The 24,301-nt window shown below is 40.5% G+C and overlaps 1 long non-coding RNA gene across 2 annotated transcripts; it reads left to right on the forward strand.

Moving 5' to 3' along the window:
* Window positions 1-458: 458 nt before the first annotated feature.
* On the forward strand, window positions 459-18,149 carry LOC131384429 (uncharacterized). Of its 2 annotated transcripts, none has more exons than XR_009215271.1 (4): window positions 459-576; window positions 4,623-4,781; window positions 6,636-6,732; window positions 17,906-18,149. It is a non-coding gene; the product is annotated as an uncharacterized LOC131384429 (long non-coding RNA). The 2 variants fall into 2 exon arrangements; XR_009215270.1 differs by having other exon boundaries at window positions 6,636-6,713.
* The last annotated feature ends 6,152 nt before the right edge of the window (window positions 18,150-24,301 follow it).

The following is a 24,301-nucleotide window of genomic DNA, read 5'->3' on the forward strand; positions in this document are numbered from 1 at the left end:
GCCACCACACCCAGCTAACTTTTGTATTTTTAGTGGAGACGGGGTTTCGCCATGTTGGCTAGGATGGTCTCGATCTCTTGACCTCGTGATCGGCCTGCCTTAGCCTCCGGAAGTGCTGAGATTACAGGCATGAGCCACTGCGCCCGGCCAAAAATCTCATAATGTTTTAAGAAAGTCTATGAATTTGTGTTGGGCCACATTCAAAGATGTCCTGGGCCACATGCAGCCCATGGGCTATGGGTTGGACAAGCTTGATATAGATGGTATTGACAGCTGTAGACTAGAAGAGATAACTCAGATAGTAAGTGTAGACTAAAAAAAAAAACAAAAAGTAGGTCCAAGAACTGAACTTGGAAGCCTGCCAATATTTAGAGGTCAGAGCCCATGTGGTAAAAACAGAAAGACTGAAAAAACATCAAACAGATACTAACAGGCATAAAATCTTTATGCAAACTTCAGGAGAGGTGGAAGTCAAAAGTTCTAAGAAAAAGGAAAGTAAACATCAGCACCTTGGTGATCTTGAGATGTGCAAGATGATACAAGACCATAACAGTGTCTGATTCTGGAGAATGAAAGGTAAGAAGTATTAACCAAAGCAAATTTGATCCTTGCCATGTAACGGTGACTTCAGAACAACACCATTAATTCCAGCTAAAGCCACTTCCAACAATATTCAACTATAATTTAGATTTAATAATCACATTATATCCCATTATATGAGTATTAAATAATTTATTTAAATAACTTCCTATTTCTGGACATTTACGTTTCTAAATCTCTTGGCTATTTTAAATATTTTTAATGAACATTCTAACAACTTCTTTGCAGATATTATTATTTCTTTGAAATACATTTTGTTAAGTATAATTATCAGATTAAAGGTGGTACACTTTTTTTTTTTTGGAGACGGAGTCTCGCTCTGTCACCCAGGCTGGAGTGCAGTGGCACGATCTCGGCTCACTGCAAGCTCCGCCTCCCGGGTTCACGCCATTCTCCTGCCTCAGCCTCTCCGAGTAGCTGGGACTACAGGCACCCGCCACCACGCCCGGCTAATTTTTTGTATTTTTAGTAGAGACGGGGTTTCACCATGGTCTCGATCTCCTGACCTCGTGATCCGCCCGCCTCGGCCTCCCAAAGTGCTGGGATTACAAGCGTGAGCCACCGCACCTGGCTAAAGGTGGTACACTTTTTAAAAAGACTTCTAATATATATTTCTGGATTGGCCTTCATAAAGATAGTACCAATTTACATTCCTATTAATGGGGTATAAGTGTCTTTCCAAACCCTCTCCAATGCTAGATTATTTTCTTCATTTGTAATTGTTAGAAACTCACATCTGTTTCTTCTCTTTGAATTTCTTAATTATCGAATTAGATTTTATTTTTCATATGATTATTGGTCTTTATATTTCTTCTTTTATAACTTGCTCATTTTGATTTATGAGATTTTTTAATAAATTAATGATTTTATCATTTTGACTATCATATATGTTACAAATTTTTTTTCCCATTTTACCTTTTGCCTTTTTATTTTGTTAACATCACTTTGGGTAGGATAGAGATTGCTAATTTTTATTTAGTTGAGTGTAGCCAATTTTTCCTTTATGATTTCTATTTTTATTTTTGGCATCATGGTTAAGAAGACTTTCTCACATCCAGCATTGTATAAATATTCACCCAAATTTTCTACCACACCATTATGATGGTACTGTTTTTCATTTTAATCATTACCTCTCAGATATTTATTTATTTATTTATTTTATTTTTTTAAGACGGAGTCTCACTCTGTCGCCCAGGCTGGAGGGCAGTGGCGCAATCTCAGCTCACTGCAAGCTCTGCCTCCTGGGTTCCCACCATTCTCCTGCCTCAGCCTTCGGAGTAGCTGGGACTACAGGTGCCTGCCACCACGCCCGGCTAATTTTTTGTATTTCTTTTTCGTAGAGACGGGATTTCACCATGTTAGCCAGGATGGTCTTTATCTCCTGACCTCATGATCCGCCCACCTCGGCCTCCCAAAGTGCTGGGATTACAGGCTTGAGCCACCACACCCCACCAGAAATTTATTTTAGGTGGGGTAGAAGTTCATTAGACTTGTAAAAGTATCTGAAACATGTCTCAATCAATTTAAAGGTTTATTTTGCCAAGGTTAAGGGCCATGGCCTGTTACAAAGTTTCAGGATGTCTTGAGAACATGTGCCCAAGTTGCATGAGTTATAGTTTGGTTTTATACATTTTAGCAAGACAGAAGTTACAGGCAAAGACATAAATCAATATATGTAAGGTATATATGGGTTTGGCTCAGAAAGGCAGGACATCTCAAAGTGGGGGAGGGGAATTGCAGGGGGTGGTGCAGGGGTTCCAGCTCATAGGTGAATTCAGAGATTTCCTGATTGGCGATTCATTGAAAGAGTTAAGCCCTGCCTGAAGAGTTGAATTCAGCATAAATAAATGAGTTTAGATAAGAGGGTTGTGGAAGCCCAGGCTCTTGTTATGTAGACAAAGATTCCAGGTAGCAGGCTTCAGAGGGTATAAATGGTGAATGTCTCTTTTCAGAAATTAAAAGGTGTCAGACTCTCCAGAAAAAAACTTAGTAAGGAAAGGAGATTTTCTACAGAATGCAAATTTCTCCCACAAGAGACAGCTTTACAGGGCCATTTCAGAATATGTCAAATAAACATATTTAAGGGTAAAATACTTTGATTTCTTTCAGGGCCTGTTATTTTTCATATGATGCTATACCAGAGTAAGTTTGGAATTTGGTATCTTATTGCAACTAAGAGTCTGTTTTGTCAGTCTTAACATCTCTGTTTTAATGTAAACACTGCCTAGTTATGTCTAAACTCCAAAGGAAGGAAAGTATAATGAGGCATGTCTGACCCTTACTTCCTGTCATGGCCTGAACTAGCTTTTCAGGTTTCTTTGGGGTCTCCTTGGCCAAGGGGGTATCTATTCAATTGATTGGGGGGCCTAGAACTTTACTTTTGGTTTACAGATTGATGCAAGAACCAGAAAATAGCCACGATTTATTAATATACTCAGGACATTCCACTCCCAATAAGGGACTTGCTCTCTGGGTGGGGAATATTTATATCTAAATTCTGATTGTTTGGTTCTGCCTTTTACCCAATTTGGCATCTTGGATCCTACACTGCTGTCAGTGTTAAACATAAAATTTGGTTCCTCTTCCTTCTGGTGCAGATATTATATGCATCTGGTGGAAGATGGTCTTGTCAATAGACAACTTGGACTCTTTCATCACCACAGTACCTTTCTGATTCCTATAAGCTCAAGGCTGTCAATGCTATTGACACCACAGACTCAACACAAACTTACTTAGCATTTACTACATAAAAATCTGAGTTACATAATTAAGCAGAAAAAATTAAGAGACAATTCCATGAACACTGATCAAAAAATCTTCAATGAAATATAGCAAGCTGAATTCAGCAGTTAAAAAGATTACACACCATGACAAGTTGGGATTTATTCCTGGAATATAAGGTTGTTTCAACATATGAAAACCAATCAATGTAAATATTACAATAACAGAATGAAGGGGGAAAAACATGTGATCATCTCAATTGATGCAGAAAAAAATGATCTCACAAAATTCAACACCCTTTCATGATAAAACCACTTGACAAAATGAAAATAGAAAGAAATTACCTTAACGTAATAAAGGCCATATATGAAAAGTCCATAGCTAAGATCATACTCAGTGGTGAAGAGCTGAAAGCTTTTCCTTTAAGATCAGGAATAAGACAAAGATGCCCACTTTTACCACTTTCATTCAACATGGTATTAGAAGTTCTAGCCAAAGCAATTAGGTAAGAAAAAGAAATGAAAGGCATAGAAATTGGAAAGAAAGAAGTACAATTATCTCTGTTTATGGAAGGATATGATTTTATATACAGAAAACCCTAAAGACTACAACAAAAAAAAAAAAAAAAAAAAAAAACTGTTACAACTAGTAAATAAATTCAGCAACCTGGTAAGATACAAAGTGAAAACACAAAAATCAGTTGCATTTTTGTACTAACAATGAACAATCTCAAAAGGAAATTACAAAAACAACCCCATTTACAATAGCATCAAAATATATAAAATCCTTATAAATTAACTTAAGCAAGGAAGGAAAGACTTGTACAGTGGAAACTACAAAACATTGGTGAAAGAAATTTAAGAAGACATAAATAAATAAAAGCATTGTCAGGCCTCTGAGCCCAAGTCAAGCCATTGCATCCCCTGTGACTTGCACGTATACATCCAGATGGCCTGAAGTAACTGAAGATCCACAAAAGAAGTAAAAATAGCCTTAACTGATGACCTTCCACCACTGTGATTTGTTTCTGCCCCACCCTAACTGATCAAGTACTTTGTAATCTCCCCCACCTTTAAGAAGGTTCTTTGTAATTCTCCCTACCCTTGAGAATGTACTTTGCGAGATCCACCCCTGCCCCCAAAATATTGCTCTTAACTTCACCACCTATCGCAAAACCTATAAGAACTAATGATAATCCACCACCCTTTGCTGACTCTCTTTTCAGACTCAGCCCACCCGCACCCAGGTGAAATAAACAGCTTTATTGTTCACACAAAGCCTGTTTGGTGGTCTCTTCACAGGGATGTGCATGAAATTTGGTGCCGTGACTCGGATCAGGAGACCTCCCTTGGAAGATCAATCCCTGTCCTCCTGCTCTTTGCTCCGTGAAAAAGATCCACCTACGACCTCAGGTCCTCAGACCCACCAGCCCAAGGAACATCTCACCAATGTTAAATCAGGTAAGCGGCCTCTTCTTACTCTCTTCTCCAACCTCTCTCACTATCCCTCAACCACTTTCTCCTTTCCACTCTTCAGTCTCTCCCTTCTTTTAATTTCAATTCCTTTCATTTTCTGGTAGAGACAAAGGAGACACATTTTATCCATGGACCCAAAACTCCGGCACCGGTCACGGACTGGAAAGGCAGCTTTCCCTTGGTGTTTAATCATTGCAGGGACACCTCTCTGATTATTCACCCACGTTTCAGAGGTGTCAGACCATGCAGGGACGCCTGCCTTGGTCCTTCCCCCATAGCAGCAAGTCCCGCTTTTCTGGGGCAGGGGCAAGTACCCCAACCCCCCTTCTCTCCATGTCTCTACCCCTTCTCTGCTTTTCTGGGGGAGAGGCAAGAACCCCTCAACCCCTTCTCCTTCACCCTTAGTGGCAAGTCCCGCTTTTCTGGGGGAGAGGCAAGTACCCCAACCTCGTATCTCTGCGTCCCGATCCCTTATTTCCATGCCCCAACCTCTTATATCTGTGTGCCCCATTCCCTTATTTCCGTGCCCCAACCTCTTATATCTCTGCACCCTGATCCCTTATTTTCGTGCCCTGACCTCGTATCTCTGCACCCCAACCCCTTTCCCACTTTTCTGGAGGGTAAGAACCCCCGAACCACTTCCCTCCATGTCTTTCCCTTTTCTTTAAACTTGCCTCCTTCACTATAGGCAACCTTCCACCTTCCATTTCTCCTTCTTCTCCCTTAGCCTGTGTTCTCAACAACTTAAAACCTCTTCAACTCACACCTGATCTAAAACCTAAATGCCTTATTTTCTTCTGCAATGCCACTTGACCCCAATACAAACTCGACAGTGGTTCCAAGTAGCCAGAAAATGGCACTTTCAATTTTTCCATCCTGCAAGATCTAAATAATTCTTGTTGTAAAATGGGCAAACGGTCCGAGGTGCCTGACGTCCAGGCATTCTTTTACACATCGGTCCCTCCCTTGTCTCCATGCCCAGTGCAACTCGTCCCAAATCTACAGACCCATCTGACCTCTCCCCTCCTCCCCAGGCTGCTCCTGGCCAGGCGGAGCTAGGTCCCAATTCTTCCTCAGCCTCCACTCCTCCACCCTATAATCTTTTTATCACCTGGCCTCCTCACACCCAGTCCGGTTTACAGTTTCATTCCGTGAGTAGCCCTCCCCCACCTGCCCAGCAATTTCTTCTTAAAAAGGTGGCTGAAGCTAAAGGCATAGTCAAGGTTAATGCTCATTTTTCGTTATCCGACCTCTCCCAAATCAGTTAGCGTTTAGACTCTTTTTAATCAAATATAAAAAACCCAGCCCAGTTCATGGCTCGTTCGGCAGCAACCCTGAGACGCTTTGCAGCCCTAGACCCTAAAAGGTCAAAAGGCTGTCTTATTCTCAATATACATTTTATTACCCAATCTGCTCCCAACATTAAATAAAAATCCAAAAATTAAATTCCGGCCCTCAAACCCCACAACAGGACTTAATTAACCTCGGCTTCAAGGTGTACAATAATAGAGGCAGCCAAGTAGCAACATATTTCTGAGTTGCAATTCCTTGCCTCCACTGTGAGACAAACCCCAGCCACATCTCCAGCACACAAGAACTTCCAAACACCTAAACCACAGTGGCCAGGCATTCCTCCAGAACCACCTTCCCCAGGAGCTTGCTACAAGTGCCAGAAATCTGGCCACCAGGCCAAGGAATGCCCGCAGCCCAGGATTCCTCCTAAGCCATGTCCCATCTGTGCAAAACCCCACTGGAAATCAGACTGTTCAACTCACCTGGCAGCCACTCCCAGAGACCCTGGAACTCTGGCCCAAGGCTCTCTGACTGACTCCTTCCCAGATCTTCTCGGCTTAGCAGCTGAAGACTGACACTGCCCCATCGCCTTGGAAGCCTAGAAGACCATCACAGACACTCTAGGTAACTCTCACAGTGGAGGGTAAGTCTGCCCCCTTCTTAAACAATACAGAGGCTACCCATTCCACATTACCTTCTTTTCAAGGGCCTGTTTCCCTTGCCTCCATAACTGCTGTGGGTATTGGCAGCCAGGCTTCTAAACCTCTTAAAACTCCCCAACTCTAGCGCCAACTTAGACAATACTCTTTCAAGCACTCCTTTTTAGTTATCCCCACCTGCCCAGTTCCCTTATTAGGCCGAGACACTGTAACTAAATTATCTGCTTCCCTGACTATTCCTGGACTACAGCTACATCTCATTGCTGCCCTTCTTCCCAACCCAAAGCCTCCTTTGCGTCCTCCTCTTGTATCCCCCTACCTTAACCCACAAGTATAAGATACCTCTACTCATTCCCTGGCAACTGATCACATGCCCATTACCATCCCATTAAAACCTAATCACCCTTACCCCGCTCAACGCCAATATCCCATCCCACAGCACGCTTTAAAAGGATTAAAGCCTGTTATCACTCGCCTGCTACAGCATGGCCTTTTAAAGCCTATAAACTCTCCTTACCATTCCCCCATTTTACCTGTCCTAAAACCAGACAAGGCTTACAAGTTAGTTCAGAATCTGCACCTTATCAACCAAATTGTTTTGCCTATCCACCCCGTGGTGCCAAGCCCATATACTCTCCTATCCTCAATACCTCCCTCTACTACCCATTATTCTGTTCTGGATCTCAAACATGCTTTCTTTACTATTCCTTTGCACTCTTCCTCCCCAGCCTCTCTTTGCTTTCACTTAGACTGACCGTGACACCCATTAGGCTCAGCAAATTACCTAGGCTGTACTCCCGCAAGCCTTCACAGACAGCCCCCATTACTTCAGTCAAGTCCAAATTTCATCTTCATCTATTACCTATCTCGGCATAATTCTCATAAAAACACACATGCTCTCCCTGCTGATCGTGTCCGATTAATCTCCCAATCCTCAATCCCTTACAAAACAACAACTCCTTTCCTTCCTAGGCATGGTTAGTGCAGTCAGAATTCTTACACAAGAGCCAGGACCGCACCCTGTAGCCTTTCTGTCTAAACAACCTGACTTTACTGTTTTGCCTAGCCCTCATCTCTGCGTGCAGCGGCTGCCACTGCTTTAATACTTTCAGGGGCCCTCAAAATCACAAACTATGCTAAACTCACTCTCTATATTTCTCATAACTTCCAAAATCTATTTTCTTCCTCATACCTGACGCATATACTTTCTGCTCCCCGGCTCCTTCAGCTGTAGTCACTCTTTGCTGAGTCTCCCACAATTACCATTGTTCCTGGCCCGGACTTCAATCTGGCCTCCCACATTATTCCTGATACCACACCTGACCCCCATGACTGTATCTCTCTGATCCACCTGACATTCATCCCATTTCCCCATATTTCCTTCTTTCCTGTTCCTCACCCTGATCACGTTTGATTTGTTGATGGCAGTTCCACCAGGCCTAATTGCCACACACCAGCAAAGGCAGGCTATGCTATAGTACAAGCCACTAGCCCGCCTCTTAGAACCTCTCATTTCCTTTCCATCATGGAAATCTATCCTTAAGGAAATAACTTCTCAGTGTTCCATCTGCTATTCTACTACTTCTCAGGGATTATTCAGGCCCCCTCCCTTCCCTACACATCAAGCTTGAAGATTTGCCCCCAACCAGGACTGGCAAATTAGCTTTACTCAACATGCCCTGAGTCAGATAACTAAAATACCTCTTAGTCTAAGTAGACACTTTCACTAGATAAGTAGAGGCCTTTCCTACAGGGTCTGAGAAGGCCACCGCAGTCATTTCTTCCCTTCTGTCAGACATAATTCCTCAGTTTAGCCTTCCCACCTCTATACAGTCTGATAACAGACCAGCCTTTATTAGTCAAATCAGCCAAACAGTTTTTCAGGCTTTTAGTATTCAGTGAAACCTTTATATCCCTTACGGTCCTCTGTCTTCAAGAAAAGTAGAACGGACTAACGTTCTTTTAAAACCACACCTCACCAAGCTCAGCCACCAACTTAAAAAGGACTGGACAATACTTTTACCACTTTCGCTTCTCAGAATTCAGGACTGTCCTCAGAATGCTACAAGGTACAGCCCATTTGAGCTCCTTTTTATTAGGCCCCAGTCTCATTCCAGACACTGGACCAACTTAGACTGTGCCCCAAAAAAACTTGTCATCCCTACTATTTTCTTTCTAGTCATACTCCTATTCTCCGTTCTCAACTACTCACACATGCCCTGCTCTTGTTTACACTGCCGGTTTACACTGTTTCTCCAAGCCTTCACAGCTGATATCTCCTCGTGCTAGCCCCAAACTGCCACTCTTAACTCTTAAAGTAAATAAATAATCTTTGCTGGCAGGACTATGCTGAATCTCCTTAGGCACTCTCTAATCAGATGTCCTAGGTCCTCCCAATTCTTAGACCTTTTATACCTGTTTTTCTCCTTCTCTTATTCCATTTAGTTTTTCAATTCATACAAAACCATATCCAGGCCATCACCAATAATTCTAAATAACAAATGTTTCTTCTAACAACCCCACAATATCACCCCTTACCACAAAATCTTCCTTCAGCTTAATCTCTCCCACTCTAGGTTCCCACGCTGCCCCTAATCCCGCTTGAAGCAGCCCTGAGAAACATAGCCCATTCTCTCTCTCCATACCACCCCCCAAAAAATTTTCACTGCCCCAACACTTCAACACTATTTTGTTTTATTTTTCTTATTAATGTAAGAAGGCAGGAATGTCAGGCCTCTGAGCCCAAGTCAAGCCATTGCATCCCCTGTGACTTGCACCTATACATCCAGATGGCCTGAAGTAACTGAAGATCCACAAAAGAAGTAAAAATAGCCTTAACTGATGACATTCCACCATTGTGATTTGTTTCTGCCCGACCCTAACTGATCAATGTACTTTGTAATCTACCCCACCCTTAAGAAGGTTCTTTGTAATTCTCCCTACCCTTGAGAATGTACTTTGCGAGATCCACCCCCTGCCCCCAAAATATTGCTCTTAACTTCACCGCCTATCCCAAAACCTATAAGAACTAACGATAATCCACCACCTTTTGCTGACTCTCTTTTCGGACTCAGCCCGCCTGCACCCAGGTGAAATAAACAGCTTTATTGCTCACACAAAGGCTATTTGGTGGTCTCTTCACACAGACGTGCATGAAAAGCATCTCATATTCATTGTTTGGAAGACTTAATATAGTTAAGATGGTAATTTTAAATCATGTGTATTTTAACACAATTTATAAGATTAGGGGAAAAAGAGATACAATTTCTACACAATAACAATCTGAGATAGCAATTTACATACATTCCTTACTGATAAACTCAGTGATGTCCACAAAAAGTCAGCATTAGGTCTGAAATCAAAATACCTGGGTTCAAATTTTGGCTTACCAGGTGGACTTATACAAGGTTCTAACTTTCCCTAAGCCTCAATGTAAGTTTAATTATCCATTAAGTTAGAGTAATAATACCTACTTTCAAAGTTGCTTTACAGATTAAATGAAATAATATGCCAGATTACCTAGACAGCATATAATATAGATGCTCAAGTTTTGTTGAAGAAAAAATTGGAATAATTTCATACCTAAGTAGATCACTTTTAAATCAAAGAAATGTAACACTTATTATTGGGTATTACTATGTGGAGAGTTATGAGAAGGAAAAACTTCAGTATAATGGAAAAATAGGCTCAGAAGAGCAACAGTATGTATGTATTTAATTTATATACAGTTGACCCTTAAGCAACAAAGGGGTTAGAGGATCTTCGTACAGTCTAAAATCCCATATAACTTTTGACTCCTCGACAACTTAGCTACTAATAGCTTTCTGTTGGCCAAAGCCTTACTAGTACCATAAGCAGTTCATTAAATAATGTTTTGTTTGTTACATGTATTACATGCTGTATTCTGACAATAAAGTAACCTAGAAAAGGGAAAATGCAATTAGGAAAATCATAAGGAAGAGAAAAAACATTTACAATAGTGTACTGTATTTATCCATACCGTAAGTTTATGTCATCTGTTTATAAGATGAATCATCTGTCTGAAATAGTGAGCAACTGCAGCTGCAGACCTCAATCTAGAGTACATAACAAACTATTCCACTTTTTGATATAATCCATGACTTTTCTCTGCTTCCTGCAAGCACTTCCAGCATCACTAGTGGCTCTTAGTGTAGGTCCCACAGTGTTATTCAGGTTCTCAGTATTGCACTAAACATGGTGAAAAATGCATGAGAACCTTGAGAGATCACTTTTTGCTGTAATTCACAATTTACTGAAGAGAGAATCTGCCCTCACAGAGATGATTATTGTCACAAGGTGCTTTAAGTGGATATTCGTAACATCTGAGCTCACTGCAGTAGTAACAGGAGGCATCTACAAAATTATTACAGTAGTACAGTATGTGCTACAGTGAATTTTATGCAGTTATGATTTTATGCTGCATCTTCACATTTGTTTACATTTCTCTGGACTGTGAATGGTAACATGTACAGTCTGTATGCCTAAGTTTTGATAAATCTTAACTTATTATTATAGATTTGTGTGTATTTTATGGTAGTAAATGATAAAATAAACTAGTACTACATATATGTTATGCATCATGCCATACCTAATTTTTCTTAACTTTTTTGATATTTCTAAGCTATGCTGTTTGTAACTTTTTTCAAATTGTCACAAATCTCAAAAAAATTTTCCAATACATTTATTGAAAAAAATTCATATATAAGTGGACTAGTGCAGCTAAAACTCATGTTGCTCAAGGGTCAACTGTATATTTCTTTATTATTTTATATATATTATTTAAAATGCATTTATTCATTTTATATATGCATATGTGTGTGTATATAATAAATAAGATATATACACATGAGGTCATCCTAAGGTCTTGAGTGTTATCCCTTTACAGACAAAGGAATCAAAAAAGAATCTCAAGGAAGACTCAATCTATTAAAAAAGGTGTACATACATAAAGGAGCCTTTAAAGGAATCCTCAAGAATTTGAATAGTTCATTTATGATGGTATACAAGATTAACAGCATTCACTGGACTAATAAAAATATTAAAATGCAACTGTAAATTGTTAGAAATTAATGCATTAATGCATAAGTATAATTTAAGAGAGTATCCAATCAGAATTATATTATGATTAAGCTGATGGCATAGCTTTCAAGTATAGGAAAGATATGTAGATTTTACAGGATATAATGAAGGTACACAGACTTTACTAGTATAGAAAAGATATGCTAAGGGCTCAGTCTATGTCTGAGGGCAGAAACTGTGCAAGGACACACCAGAGGCAATAAACCATTCTTAGCTACCTCTGCATGCCTTACCCAGAAGCCATCTGGGTGCATGCTAAACAGAGCTGCCAAGGAAGGGAGGGGAAGGGGACAAACTTACAATGGCCGTTTGCAATGGAATTCACTTACTGAGACCAGAGAGATGACTGACCAAAGTTTCCACAGGTCTCTCAGCTGAGGAATTTGCACTGAGATTAGCAACATGATTTGCCAAATTAATTTCTTAGCCCTAAGGGAACCAGATTCTTTTAATCAGTTGGCCCATCTGTCCTGGAGATTTCTTAGAAACAGTAGACTGTGATTTATCAAGGAATTGCATGCTTATTGGTAGGACAAGCTTCTAGGGAACCTCCGGCCTTAGCTAGTGTCATAAGCCTCTGAGCTGCCCTTGAGTGAGATAAAATAAAAGCTATCCTGTGAAGACCACAGCCCTTTTAGCAGAATCTGTGTGGGCAGCCTTCATCTGATTCTTTTCTTTCTTCTAATATCTAGACACTTCATTGGTTCCTACTCTGGCTCTAGACCTTGGTCTTGAACTTTCAGAGTCTTCTCCCCAACTCTACCCCTGATTAAATAGCTCCAGTCCCCTCCTGTTCTTTCCAGTCCCTGAACTTCCTTATCGTTGGTGACCCAAATCCCCATTCCAGACTAGGTCCAATCATCTTTGTTATCAATCCAGCACACCTCAGAATTTTCCCTCATTCAAGCCCCAAGAGTACCAAGAAAGAAAACCCAGCCAACTAAGTGCCCTCACTAGGAATGGGGAGATGTAGCTGGGGACCATCTGTCCTGGTTGCTCACCCTCCAGAGACCCTTTCCAAAATCTTGTCCACCCACCACTAAAGACTTCCTTTATTCTGGTCACGGAGAAGTGAGTAACTGATTTTCCCCACCGCCATGACCCTGTCTCCACCTCAGTGACCTGGGTCAAGAATAAGAAGAGAGAGTAGTGCCTGAATAATTACCTCACCTGAGACTCACAATCACCCTGTCAAGTACATATATATGTACAATCACATCATATGCACTTAAGAGCTGATATGGTTTGGCCATGTCCCACCCAAATCTCATCTTAAATTGTAGTTTCCATAATCCCCGCGTGTCATGGGAGACACCCAGAGGGAGGTAATTGAATCATAGGGGCGTTTACCTCCATGCTGTTCTTGTGATAGTGAGTTCTCAAGAGATCTGATGGTTTTATAAGGGGCTTTTCTCCCTTTCGCTCAGCACTTCTCCTTGCGGCCACCACAATTGTAAGTTTATTGAGGCTTCCCCAGCCTTGCAGAACTGTGAGTTAATTAAACCTCTTTCTTTTTAAATTACCCAGTCTCGGGTATTTCTTCATAGCAGTGTGAGAACGGACTAATACAAGAGCTAAGAAAAGCTTCCACTTTTAAATAAAATGTCTTACTGTTCCAAAAAGAACAATGCTTATTGAAATAAATGAAAAGAGGATGGTTGTTTTAAATCAGTATGACTAATGTTAAAAAAAAAAACAGCTGGTAAGGAATACTAGGTAATCACATACACACGAGCTACCAACTAGGAACATTACAGTGTTATACCTACCATAATTTACTTGTCCTTCCCCATGTAGTCACTCAGAGTGGCAGCTGTGAACTTGGGCTTTGCATATTAGAGACCATTAGGAAAAGCAGCATGATTCATCATCTTCTGTTTATGTTACTTTAACTTAGTCATTTGGAGGCAGATCTTCTGAGACACTAACAATAGTCTGAGACTAAATCGATTTTTTTTCTTTAAATAACTTGTGGATTTTTTAACTCTTGAAATTTCTGCCATTTCAGGTAAAGATGCATAAAATCTTTGAGAAGGGAACTTGGAGGTCACCTAAAACAGTCTCTCGTCTTCATCAAACTATCTTCTACAACATTGCTGGAAGCTATACAGACTCTCTTTGAGTTCTTCCAGCAATGAGAAGTTCACCACTCAAAAGAAAGACCATTTTGATTTTTCAGATAGTTCTAATTATTATCATGTTTTTCTTTTATGTATTCCTATGTAATCAATCAGTAGTTTATTAAAACTTTTTCTTTTAGCTTTATCCAGGAGCGTATTAGTCTGTTCTCACATTGGTATAAAGAACAACCTGGAACTGGGTAATTTATAATGAAAAGAGGTTTACTTGGCCCACAGTTGCACAGGCTGTGCAGGAAGCATGGCTGGGGAGGCCTCAGGAAACTTACAATCATGACAGAAAGCAAAAAGGAAGGGGGCACATCTTACATGGCCAGAGCAGGAGGAAGAGAGAGATGGAGAAGGTACTACACACTTTTAAACAACCAGATCTCATGATTACTCACTCACTATAATGAGAACAGCACCAAAGGGGATATTTCCCCCCTTGATCCAATCACCTCCAACCAGACCCCATCTCCAACAGTGTGAATTAAAATTTGACATGAGATTTGAGCAAGGACAAAGACCCAAACCATATTATTCCACCCCAACCCCTCCCAAATCTCATGCCATTCTCACATTTCCAAATACAATCATGTCTTTCCAACAGTAGACCAAAGTCTTAACTCATACCAGCATTAACTAAAAAGTCTAAAGTCCAGTGTCTCATCTGAGACAAGGCTAGTCCCTTTCAACTATAAGCCTGTAAAATAAAAAACAAGTTAGTTACTTCCAAGATAATATGAGGCTATAGGCATTATGTAAACAATCCCTTTCCAAAAGTGAAAAATCCACCAAAAGAAAGGGACTCCAGGCCCCAAGCAAATCCAAAACCCAGCAGGGCAGTCATTAAATCTTAAAGCTCTGAAATAATCTCCTTTGACTCCATATCTCACATCCAGGCCACACTAATGCAAAGGGTGGGCTCCCAAGGCCTTGAGCAGCTTCTCCACTGTGGCTCTGCAGGGCCCATCCCACACAGCTGCTCTCAAAGCCAGGCATTGAGTGTCTGTGGGTTTTCCAGGTGCGTAGTGTAAGTGGTCAGTGAATCTACTATTTTTGGGTCTGGATGATGATGGCTCTCTTCACACAGCTCCACTGGGCAGTGCCCCAGTGGGGACTCTGTTTGGGGGCTTCAACCCCACATTTCCCCTCTGCACTCCCCTAGCAGAGGTTCTCAATGAGGGCCCCAATTTCAAAGCAGGCTTCTCCTTGGACATCCAGGCTTTACCATACATCTTCTGAAACCTAGATGGAGGCTCCCAAGTCTCAACTCTTGCACTCTGCACACCTGCAGGCTTAACACAATATGGAAGCCACCAAGGCTTAGAGCTTTCTCACTCTGGAGCAGTGACCTGAGATGTATCTGGGGCCTTTTTAGCCATAGCTGGAGCTGGAGTGGCTGGGATGCAGGGAGCAGTGTCACAAGGTTGTGTAGAGCACCAGGGCCCTGGGGACCTGGCTTACAAAACCATTCTTCCCACCTAGGCCTCCAGGCCAATGATGGGAAAGGCCATGAATGTCTTTGAAATGCCTTGGAGGCATTTTCCTCATTGTCTTGGCTATTAATATTTGGCTTCTCTTTACTTATACAAATTTCTGCAGCAGGCTTGAGTTTTTCCACAGAAAATTGGTTTTTGTTTTCTACCACATGGCCAGACTGCAAATTTTCCAAATTTTTACACTCTGCTTTCCTTTTAAACGTAAGTTCCAGTTTCAGATAATCTCTTTTTGCATACGCTGTTAGAAGCAGCCAGCTCACACCTTTAACACCTTGCTGCTTAGCAATTTCTTCCACCAGATACTCTAAATCATCTCTCTCAAGTCCAAACTTCCACAGATCTCTAGGGCAGGGCACAATGCCTCCAACCTCTTTGCTAATGCATAACAAAAATGACCTTTGCTCCAATTCCCAGTAATTTCCTCATCTCCATCTGAGACCTCATCAGCCTGGCCATCTCTGTCCAAATCACTATCAGCATTTTGGTCAAAACCATTCAACAAGTCTCTAGAAAGTTTCAAACTTTCCCTCATCTTCCTGTCTTCTTGAGTCCTCCAAACTGTTTCAACCTCTGTCCATTATTCAGTTCCAAAGTCGCTTCCACATTTTTAAGTATTTTTATAGCAATGCCCCACTTTCCAGTACCAATTTTCTGTATTAGTCCATTCTTGCATTGCTATAAAGAACTACCTGAAACTGGGTAATTGATTTTTTAAAAAAATAAAAGAGTCTTAATTGGCTCATGATTCCGCAGACTGTAAAGGAAGCATGGCTGGGGAGGCCTGAGGAAACTTACAATCGTGGCAAAAGGCAAAGAGGAAAGAGACGTGTCTTACATGGCCAGAGCAAGAGGAAGAGAGAGGGGGGAAGGTGCTGCACACTTTTAAACAAACAGATCTCGTGATTACTCACTCACTATCATGAGAACAGCACCAAAGGGGAAGTTTGCCACCTTGATCCAATCACTGTCCACCAGACCACACCTCCAACATTGGGGATTGAAGTTTGACATGAGATTTTGTCAGAGAGACAAAGACCCAACTGTATAAGGGAGGAAATTATTTTCCTGATCACATAATATCTCTTCAACTAAGGCAGATTTTATGTTTGTTTTATCTTCTCATTTCTAGGATAAGAATCTATAGCTTCTCTAAATTTTCCTTTAGACTCCTCAGCATCCCAAACACTCTCCTTTGAATGAATAGCTCTCTTGGAAAATGGCATGAAATTTTAACAGAAGGCTAACAGATGTGACCTGGCCTGGGCAGAGTATGTAGAGCCTCTGTGAGCACAATGCTTCTACACATGCAACTTCGGCTTTCTTAGAAGCCATGCCACACTATTGTCTCATCTGAGTTTGCAGGTGTGGAAGCTCCTGGTGTCCTTCTCAAATAGTGTGCCTTACTTTCAGGGTGTCCCTGGTTCTGTCACTCAAGGATTCACTTTTTAACTCAAATTCACTATTTTATATACTTATAGCTACTAAATTTTATCTTGTAAGCTTTAACCCAATATGGCAGATATCAAGACCACTTAACCATTGTTTATTATCTCTTCCAAATTTTCATTATTCAAAAATGTGAGGAGTGTTTTCAAAGACTTCATCTTTGATGATAATTCTGACTACCCAAGGATAAAGCAAAGCAGTAGAGACATAAACCCTTTAATGAATGATCTTTGGAGAAGTTTTATAAGCTGGCTGCTGAACTAGAGCCTAATGGTAAAAACACTTCCCAACTATCAGAGAGTTACATATCTTGATGACATTCCCAAGACCCCTAAACCACAATTGCCCATCGAAGTTTTTTTTACACAATAAAATACTCTGGCCTACATAAAGGTACTTCATAAGAAGTGGAACTTAAAACTCACCATTGCATTTCATGTAAGGATTTACTGAGCAGATGGTTTACTACATGACATATGTCCTCTTTAAAAGGACCCATCAGAAGCTTCTCTGCTCTCAGTGCTGTTTTTCTTTTGTATAGACACTTGTATTTATGATGTTTCCTCTTTGCTTTGACTGTTAGGAAGCCCACAGCAACATTTGTAAACTACCTCTAGGAAGCGTACAAATTATGGAATAACAGAATGTCATGGCATACATTTAATGAACCAACAACACACTCAGTTTCCTCTTATTTCCTTTAACGTTGTTTTTCCTTTACCCTAATTTTCTCACTCTTTTGCTTCATCTTATTAAACTTCATGTATTGTTAAAACCATCAAAAATCTTTTTAGAATAAAGATAAAAATAGAAGATAGGTAAACAATCCAGGCCATATTTTCCTAAGGATTTTATCAACAACAATATCATGAGAATTTTGCTAGATGGTTTGCTGCATCAAAATATATATACTATGTTTATGGTTTTAACATGATCCACAGGACTTATGATTATTTATTTATTTAACTTTTTTTTTCTTTTTGAAACAGGGTCTCACCCTGTCACCCAAGCTGGAGTGCAGTGGTGTAATCACAGCTTGCTACAGCCTCAACCTCCCAGGGTCAAGCAATCCTCCTGCCTCAGCCTCCTGAGTAGCTGGGACTACAGGCACTCACCACCACACCCGGCTAATTATTTTTTATTTTTTGTAGAGATGGGGGTCCCACTATGTTCCCCAGGCTCAATTATTTAAAAGAAAAAGGAAAAAAAGGAAATATCCTTGTCCTAGTAGAACCATACCAGTTCCTGACAATTACTACTTTTCTAAATGTTTACAAATCATAAGTATAGTTGCCATTTTTAGAATTTTTCCAGGGATTAATATCAAGCTAGAAATTCAGGAATTAATATAAAGCTGTCCATTCTGTTTGTGGAGGGCGGCATACATATTTTGTTTTTTCTTTAGAAATCGGGAATACTTGCTCATTCCAAGTATTCTGGAATTCCTCCTATCCTTCATGTCTTATTTAAAAGATCACTGATAACAGCCTTGAATTATTAACTGTCAGTTCTCTCAGTATTCTGGGGCAATTAAGAAATGCAGTGAACTTTATATTTAAGCCCAAGAAAAATTAGGCATCATTCTTTTGAGAATAAGGTTTAAAGTATGTTACAAGCTGTTCAAGTGGTTAAATTAGAATAATTAGTATTTTGTGCAAATAATTTTACCCCAAATATAAGCCTCAAGAGAGAGAAGTGAGAGAGTTCAGGAAATTAAAATTTATTGTGAACTCACTGTGTATGGGTACCACACTAGGTGGTTTACATACCTAATTTCACATTTGTAATAATCCTATAAGGATAAAAAAAATAACTGTTGGGTACTAGGCTTAGCACCTGGGTGACAAAATAATCTGTACAACAAACCCCCGTGGGACAAGTTTTACCTGTAACAAACCTGCACATGTATTCCTGAACCTAAAATAAAAGTTGAAAAAAAAACTTATGATCTAAGTGATTGTGTTATCTTGCAGATGAAAAAAAGTTAAATTTCAGGGAGGTTAAATAGCTGCCTTAGATCACAAAGATAAATTATAAGGCTGGGTATTGAACACATAGCTCATGCTTTTTCCCCCATATCAGACACGTGAAGTAACATAAAATGGTTAGCCATTTATAACCTTTATCTGATTGGAAAATGACAGTCATGAGGTTTATGCCTGTCTTGGTAATCTTGTTCCTTCAACACAAAAGTCAACTTGGAGCTAAGAAAACCTACATGAAAGAAGAGTTTTGAGTCCCTAAGAAAAATAAATTACAAAGAAAATACACTTTTACCAGAGTACTAAGAGGTAGTAAGGCTGCCATACCAAAGGCCAAGGGGAAAATTCTCATAGTAAGAATGAGATATGGCTGGGTGCAGTGGCTCACACCTGTAGTCCCAGCACTTTGGGAGGTCAAGGCAGGTGGATTTCTTGAGCTCAGGATTTCAAGACCAGCCTGGGCAGCATGGCAAAACCCCATCTCTACCCCCCACCCCCCAAAAAAGAAAAGAAACAAAAAGTTAGCTAGGCATGGTGGTGCGCACCTGTGGTCCCAGCTACTCACGAGGCTGAGGTGGGAGAATCACTTGCACCTGGGAGGCAGAGGTTGCAGTGAGCCAAGATGGTGCCACTGCACTCCAACCTAGGTGACACAGTGAGACTCTGTCTCAGAAAAACTTAAAAAAGGAGAATGAGATATGTAATTATGAAAAAATAAGACAATATCCTTAGAGCAAAGTGAAGAAAAGAAAAAAGAAAAGTTAGATCAGGCAGTGACAGAACATTATCAGGCAATGGCAGATTATAATTAAAGTTTAGTTAAGAAAAACATATCTATATTTAATTACTTATAGTTCTTTAAATTTGCTTTAATTGCAGTTGAAGCCATAGTAGTAACATGTGTAGAAGAGACTGATCCAGGAGGTTGGGGTAGGCTCCTGGTATCTCTCCTTTGATAAATCTCTCTAGCTGACTGTAGTGCTTAACTCCAAGTGAGAAGCTGGAGCCATTGAATGTATACATCATGCTGCCTAGCATCTAGGAACAAAGAAAAAAATTCTTCTAAAGTTGAGATTATTAAATAATTAGTATATAATAGAACATATAATCTTCTGAAGAAGTAATTCATAAGAAAGAGTTTATAAATGTGTTGCTGATTTTAAATAAAACAGTGTTTCTCAGGAGTGTAAATTAGTTCAACCACTGCAGAAGACAGTTGGCAATTCCTCAAAGTCCTAAAGACAGAAATACCATTTGACCTAGCAATCCCATTATTGGGTATATACCCAAAGGAATATAAATCATTCTATTATAAAGATACATGCATGCATATGTTCATTGCAGCACTATTCACAATAGCAAAGACAAAGAATCAACCTAAATGCCCATCAATGATGGACTGAATAAAGAAAACATGGTACGTATAAACCATGGAATACTATGCAACCATTAAAAAGAATGAGATCATGTCCTTTGCAGGGACGTGGATGGAGCTGGAGGCCATTATCCTTAGCAAACTAACACAGGAACAGAAAACCAAATATTACGTGTTCTCACTTATAAGTGGGAGTTAAATGATGAGAACACATGGACACATAGAGGGGAATAACCCACACTGGGGCCTATTGGAGGGTGGAAAGTGGGAGGAGGGAGAGGGAGAGGATCAGAAAAAATAACTTATGAGTACTAGGCTTAATACCTGGGTGATGAAATAATCTGTCCAACAAACCCCCATGACACACGTTTACCAATGTAACAAACCTGTACTCAAAATAAAAGTCAAAACAAAAAAAGTGTGGTTCTCAAATTTCCATCAGATGCCAGAGTATTTCTCAAATTCATTCAAGGTGACTAGCATACACTTCCAGAGAGACATAACTACAATGCAATACAGGTAAAGATCCAATTGTATTGTTACTTACCTGGCACAAGACTACTTCCGGTAACTGACAAAAGAATAAATTGAATAGCAAACATTTATCATTTTTTATCCAACAGTATACAAGAAAGAGGGTGTTTCTGTTATATATGATAAACATTGATTCCTTACATAGAAGCATACCTACACCAGAAAGGGCAACCCATAGAGATAATTCTCCACAACAGAAAGAGACCTTAAAAGCGTACAACATTTTGTTCTATTTTTGCCTCTTCCTTTCTATTCCAGCTACTCATAATCATGTCTGCACTCAATCAGATCTAAACCTGTTGAGATTTCAGGAGCCCCAGCCTGTGGAATCCCATCATGTGCCTTTTAGTCCCTAACCCTAGAACCTAGTACCTGTCATCTCCATTTATCTGGTAGCAGCTGCCATTACAAAAGCAATAGTCCTCATATTTTTAGTATCTACAACATACTAGCAGACACTGAGCTGAGCTCATTTCATAATTAATCTCAAACCTCATCACAATCCTACAAGTTCTAATAATACTCCAATTTAAAGTTCAGGAAGCAAGGTGAGAGAGCCAGTAAGTGGCAGAACCAGAATTGAAAACCAGGCACATCCAACTCTAAAGTTTTGCCTTTCCGATAAGTCACATTGCCCCTCTAATTACAAACAGACTGTCCTCTTCCTCCTCAGTACCCATTCCTTCTTTCTCTGATCTTTTCTGAGTTAAGCACTGTACACCATAACATTATGTCTTGAGTCGATTAGGAGACTTTTACTGTCACTCTGCAGTTCTAAGTAGCAGTAAACCTATCTCAAACTGGCTTGAACACTGAAGCAGCTTTATGTGGTTCGAGTAACTAGAAAATTAAGAGGTAGGGAAGCATTAAGCATGCTTTGCTCAGGGCTCCAGCCCCATTTCTCTGCTGTTCTGCTGCCTGTGCTCGACTCCTTAAGTTGCCTTCAGAAGATAGTTAAAGGGAAAATAAAGTCCCACTTCAGAGAACCATCTGACAAAAGTACTAGAGTTCCCTCTGATGACCACTCTAAACGAGTCACAATAGCCAACACCAGTAACATGCTATGGCTGCCCTAGGGCTATGTTCTCCATCTCTGGAACAGTTCCTGAACAAAACATTCTAGCAAGAGAAGTAAGATTACCTGGTTGGACTAGAACAGTGGTTCTGCATATTAGCATCCCCTGGTGATCTGTACGTACACTACCAACTCCCAGGCCACATCCCAGATCAATTCATCTCTAGAGCTGGCATCCTGGTATTTATAATTTTGTTAAACTCCACAAGTAATTGGATGTGCATCAGAGTTAGAAACAACTGGCTTACACTTATCAGATCACATTCCTGGAGTTAAGAGTAGGATCAATCCCACTCACACTGCATGCACCCCTCCGGGGTGAAGTGGAATTGGTGGGATGGATGCAGGAGGGGTAGTCTCAATGCCTCTGCAGCATTTACCATGCCTTGTTTTAAAATGGCCTCTTCCCCACTACACCATAAACTTCATGAAAATATAAAGTGTGTCAGGTCTACTCATCATTGCGCCAAGCAAGTACCTGGATGTAATAGTAAATATCCATTGAAACTTTTTAATGAATGAATGATTTGCAGACTCTATAGGGCCTGTTTTGCAAGCAAGTCCTATTGTCCTTAAAATGAGACAGACATCTTCAGATTAACCTCTCAGTGTCCACTGTCACTCTTGGCTCAAAACTCTCAAGGATTCCCCCCTGCCTGCTTCATAACCTCCAGCTTCTTCACCATGTGTTAAAGGTCCCCCACAGTTTATCCCTTACCTACTTCTCCAGTGCCATCCCTGAGGATTACCTGCACTCAGAATACCTCACATTTACTGAATTCTTCTCAAATGCATTCTACCTACAAGAAGCTGCTTTTTTCCCCACCATCAAGAATGGCTATAAAATAACCTTATTTTCATTCAAAAATTGAACTAATGCTCTATGCAAAGTGTCTTGGATCATGTGAAGGATAATAATAACACCATAATCACAACCAACACTTTTTCAGCTCCTGTAAAAGCAAGAAACTTCTCTCTTGTCCTACAATATGGCACTTTATCTGTTACATATTAACAGGTTGCAGCACAACATACTAACTGCAATGACCTTAGGAAATGGTTATGTTTGTTACCCTTAGTTTCCCAGATGGGAAAACTGAGGCACAAGGAGACTATGTGACTTATCCAAAGCCACACAGCTAGTAAGTTGCAGGCACAGGATTTAAGCTTGTTATATGACTTCAGAATCCAGGCACTTAATAATTACAACCTTGACAGGCAGGAAAAGAGCAAATAAGCTGTGACAAGAGGCTGGGCTATGATAGTGGCAGTGGGAATGAGGAGAAAAGGTCATCCATGTATTCACAGAGAGATATCATAAAGGAAAGGCAAGCAGTGAAACTTCAACAATACCATAGCTTATAGCTGTATAATGAAAATGAACCCAAACTGCCATATTACAGGACAAGAGAGAAATCTTGGCAGAGTATAGGTTCTCATAAAAGATGGGCTCTTAAACGAGATATTTTTATGATCTGAAGATTAATAATATGTACGGGGCTGATCAGGAAAGGGTTTGAATGTGAGGGTGGCCAGGGGTCAGAGCCAGGCAAGAATCTGAGGACTGTGGTCCCCCATCCATTGTCTAATGCCTGAGTCAGGCTGAGGCTCAAAAAATAAAAAAGTCAAAAACAGAATCAGGGTCTCAGAGACCCAGCCCATGTGGCGTGCGTCCTCTTGAGAGAGGCCCCTGGATTTCAGAAGTCTAGAAATGTGTGTAGAGAAATAAGGCAAAACACAGCAGGTGATGCCAGCTGGAACCTTCTCTGTTTTATTCATGCCTCGTTGGCAGACGGCTGGTTCCCAGGAGGTGGCTGAATCTCACAAGGTTCAGATGTTAGAGGAAACAAATAACTAATTGTGCTGAACCTCAGCTTGGATTCATTCTGGGGTGTGGACAGCGTTTGTGTCTCCAGAGACTGCAGTGAAGTGGAAAGCATCTATTAGCCAGCTTGGTGATCTGAACTGAACAGAATAATTGAACTGTTGCCAAATCTGTGGGTGACTAGATGTCCTGTGTAAGCCAGGACAATCCTGAGAAATCATGGTCATTGTCAACCGTGACCTACACTTCAAAGGTATGGCATGTCCCCATTTTCCCTTGGAAACACATTATGCATCTCTCTAAACTTGTTTAAGTTTGGTTACATTTCTTATAGGAACTAAGTGTATTTTCATCTTTTATATTCTTCTTCCTAGATAACTAACAAGTCTATTCCCTGCTCTGTCAAAGACTTCCCTTTTATATATTTTAAAACTATTTGATGCATCAAGCCTTGCCCTTCTATTCTAGTTCAATTCAGAGATCAGAATAAGAACAACTTCTGAGTGCTCCCCTATCTGCAAGACCTTATGTTCAGAGTTGGACAGGTGAAGGGAAAATAATCAAAAGGTTGGTCCTTCCCTTCAAGTGGCTCTC

Source organism: Hylobates moloch, unplaced genomic scaffold (assembly GCF_009828535.3).
Source record: "Hylobates moloch isolate HMO894 unplaced genomic scaffold, HMol_V3 SCAFFOLD_10, whole genome shotgun sequence".
NCBI lineage: Eukaryota > Metazoa > Chordata > Mammalia > Primates > Hylobatidae > Hylobates > Hylobates moloch.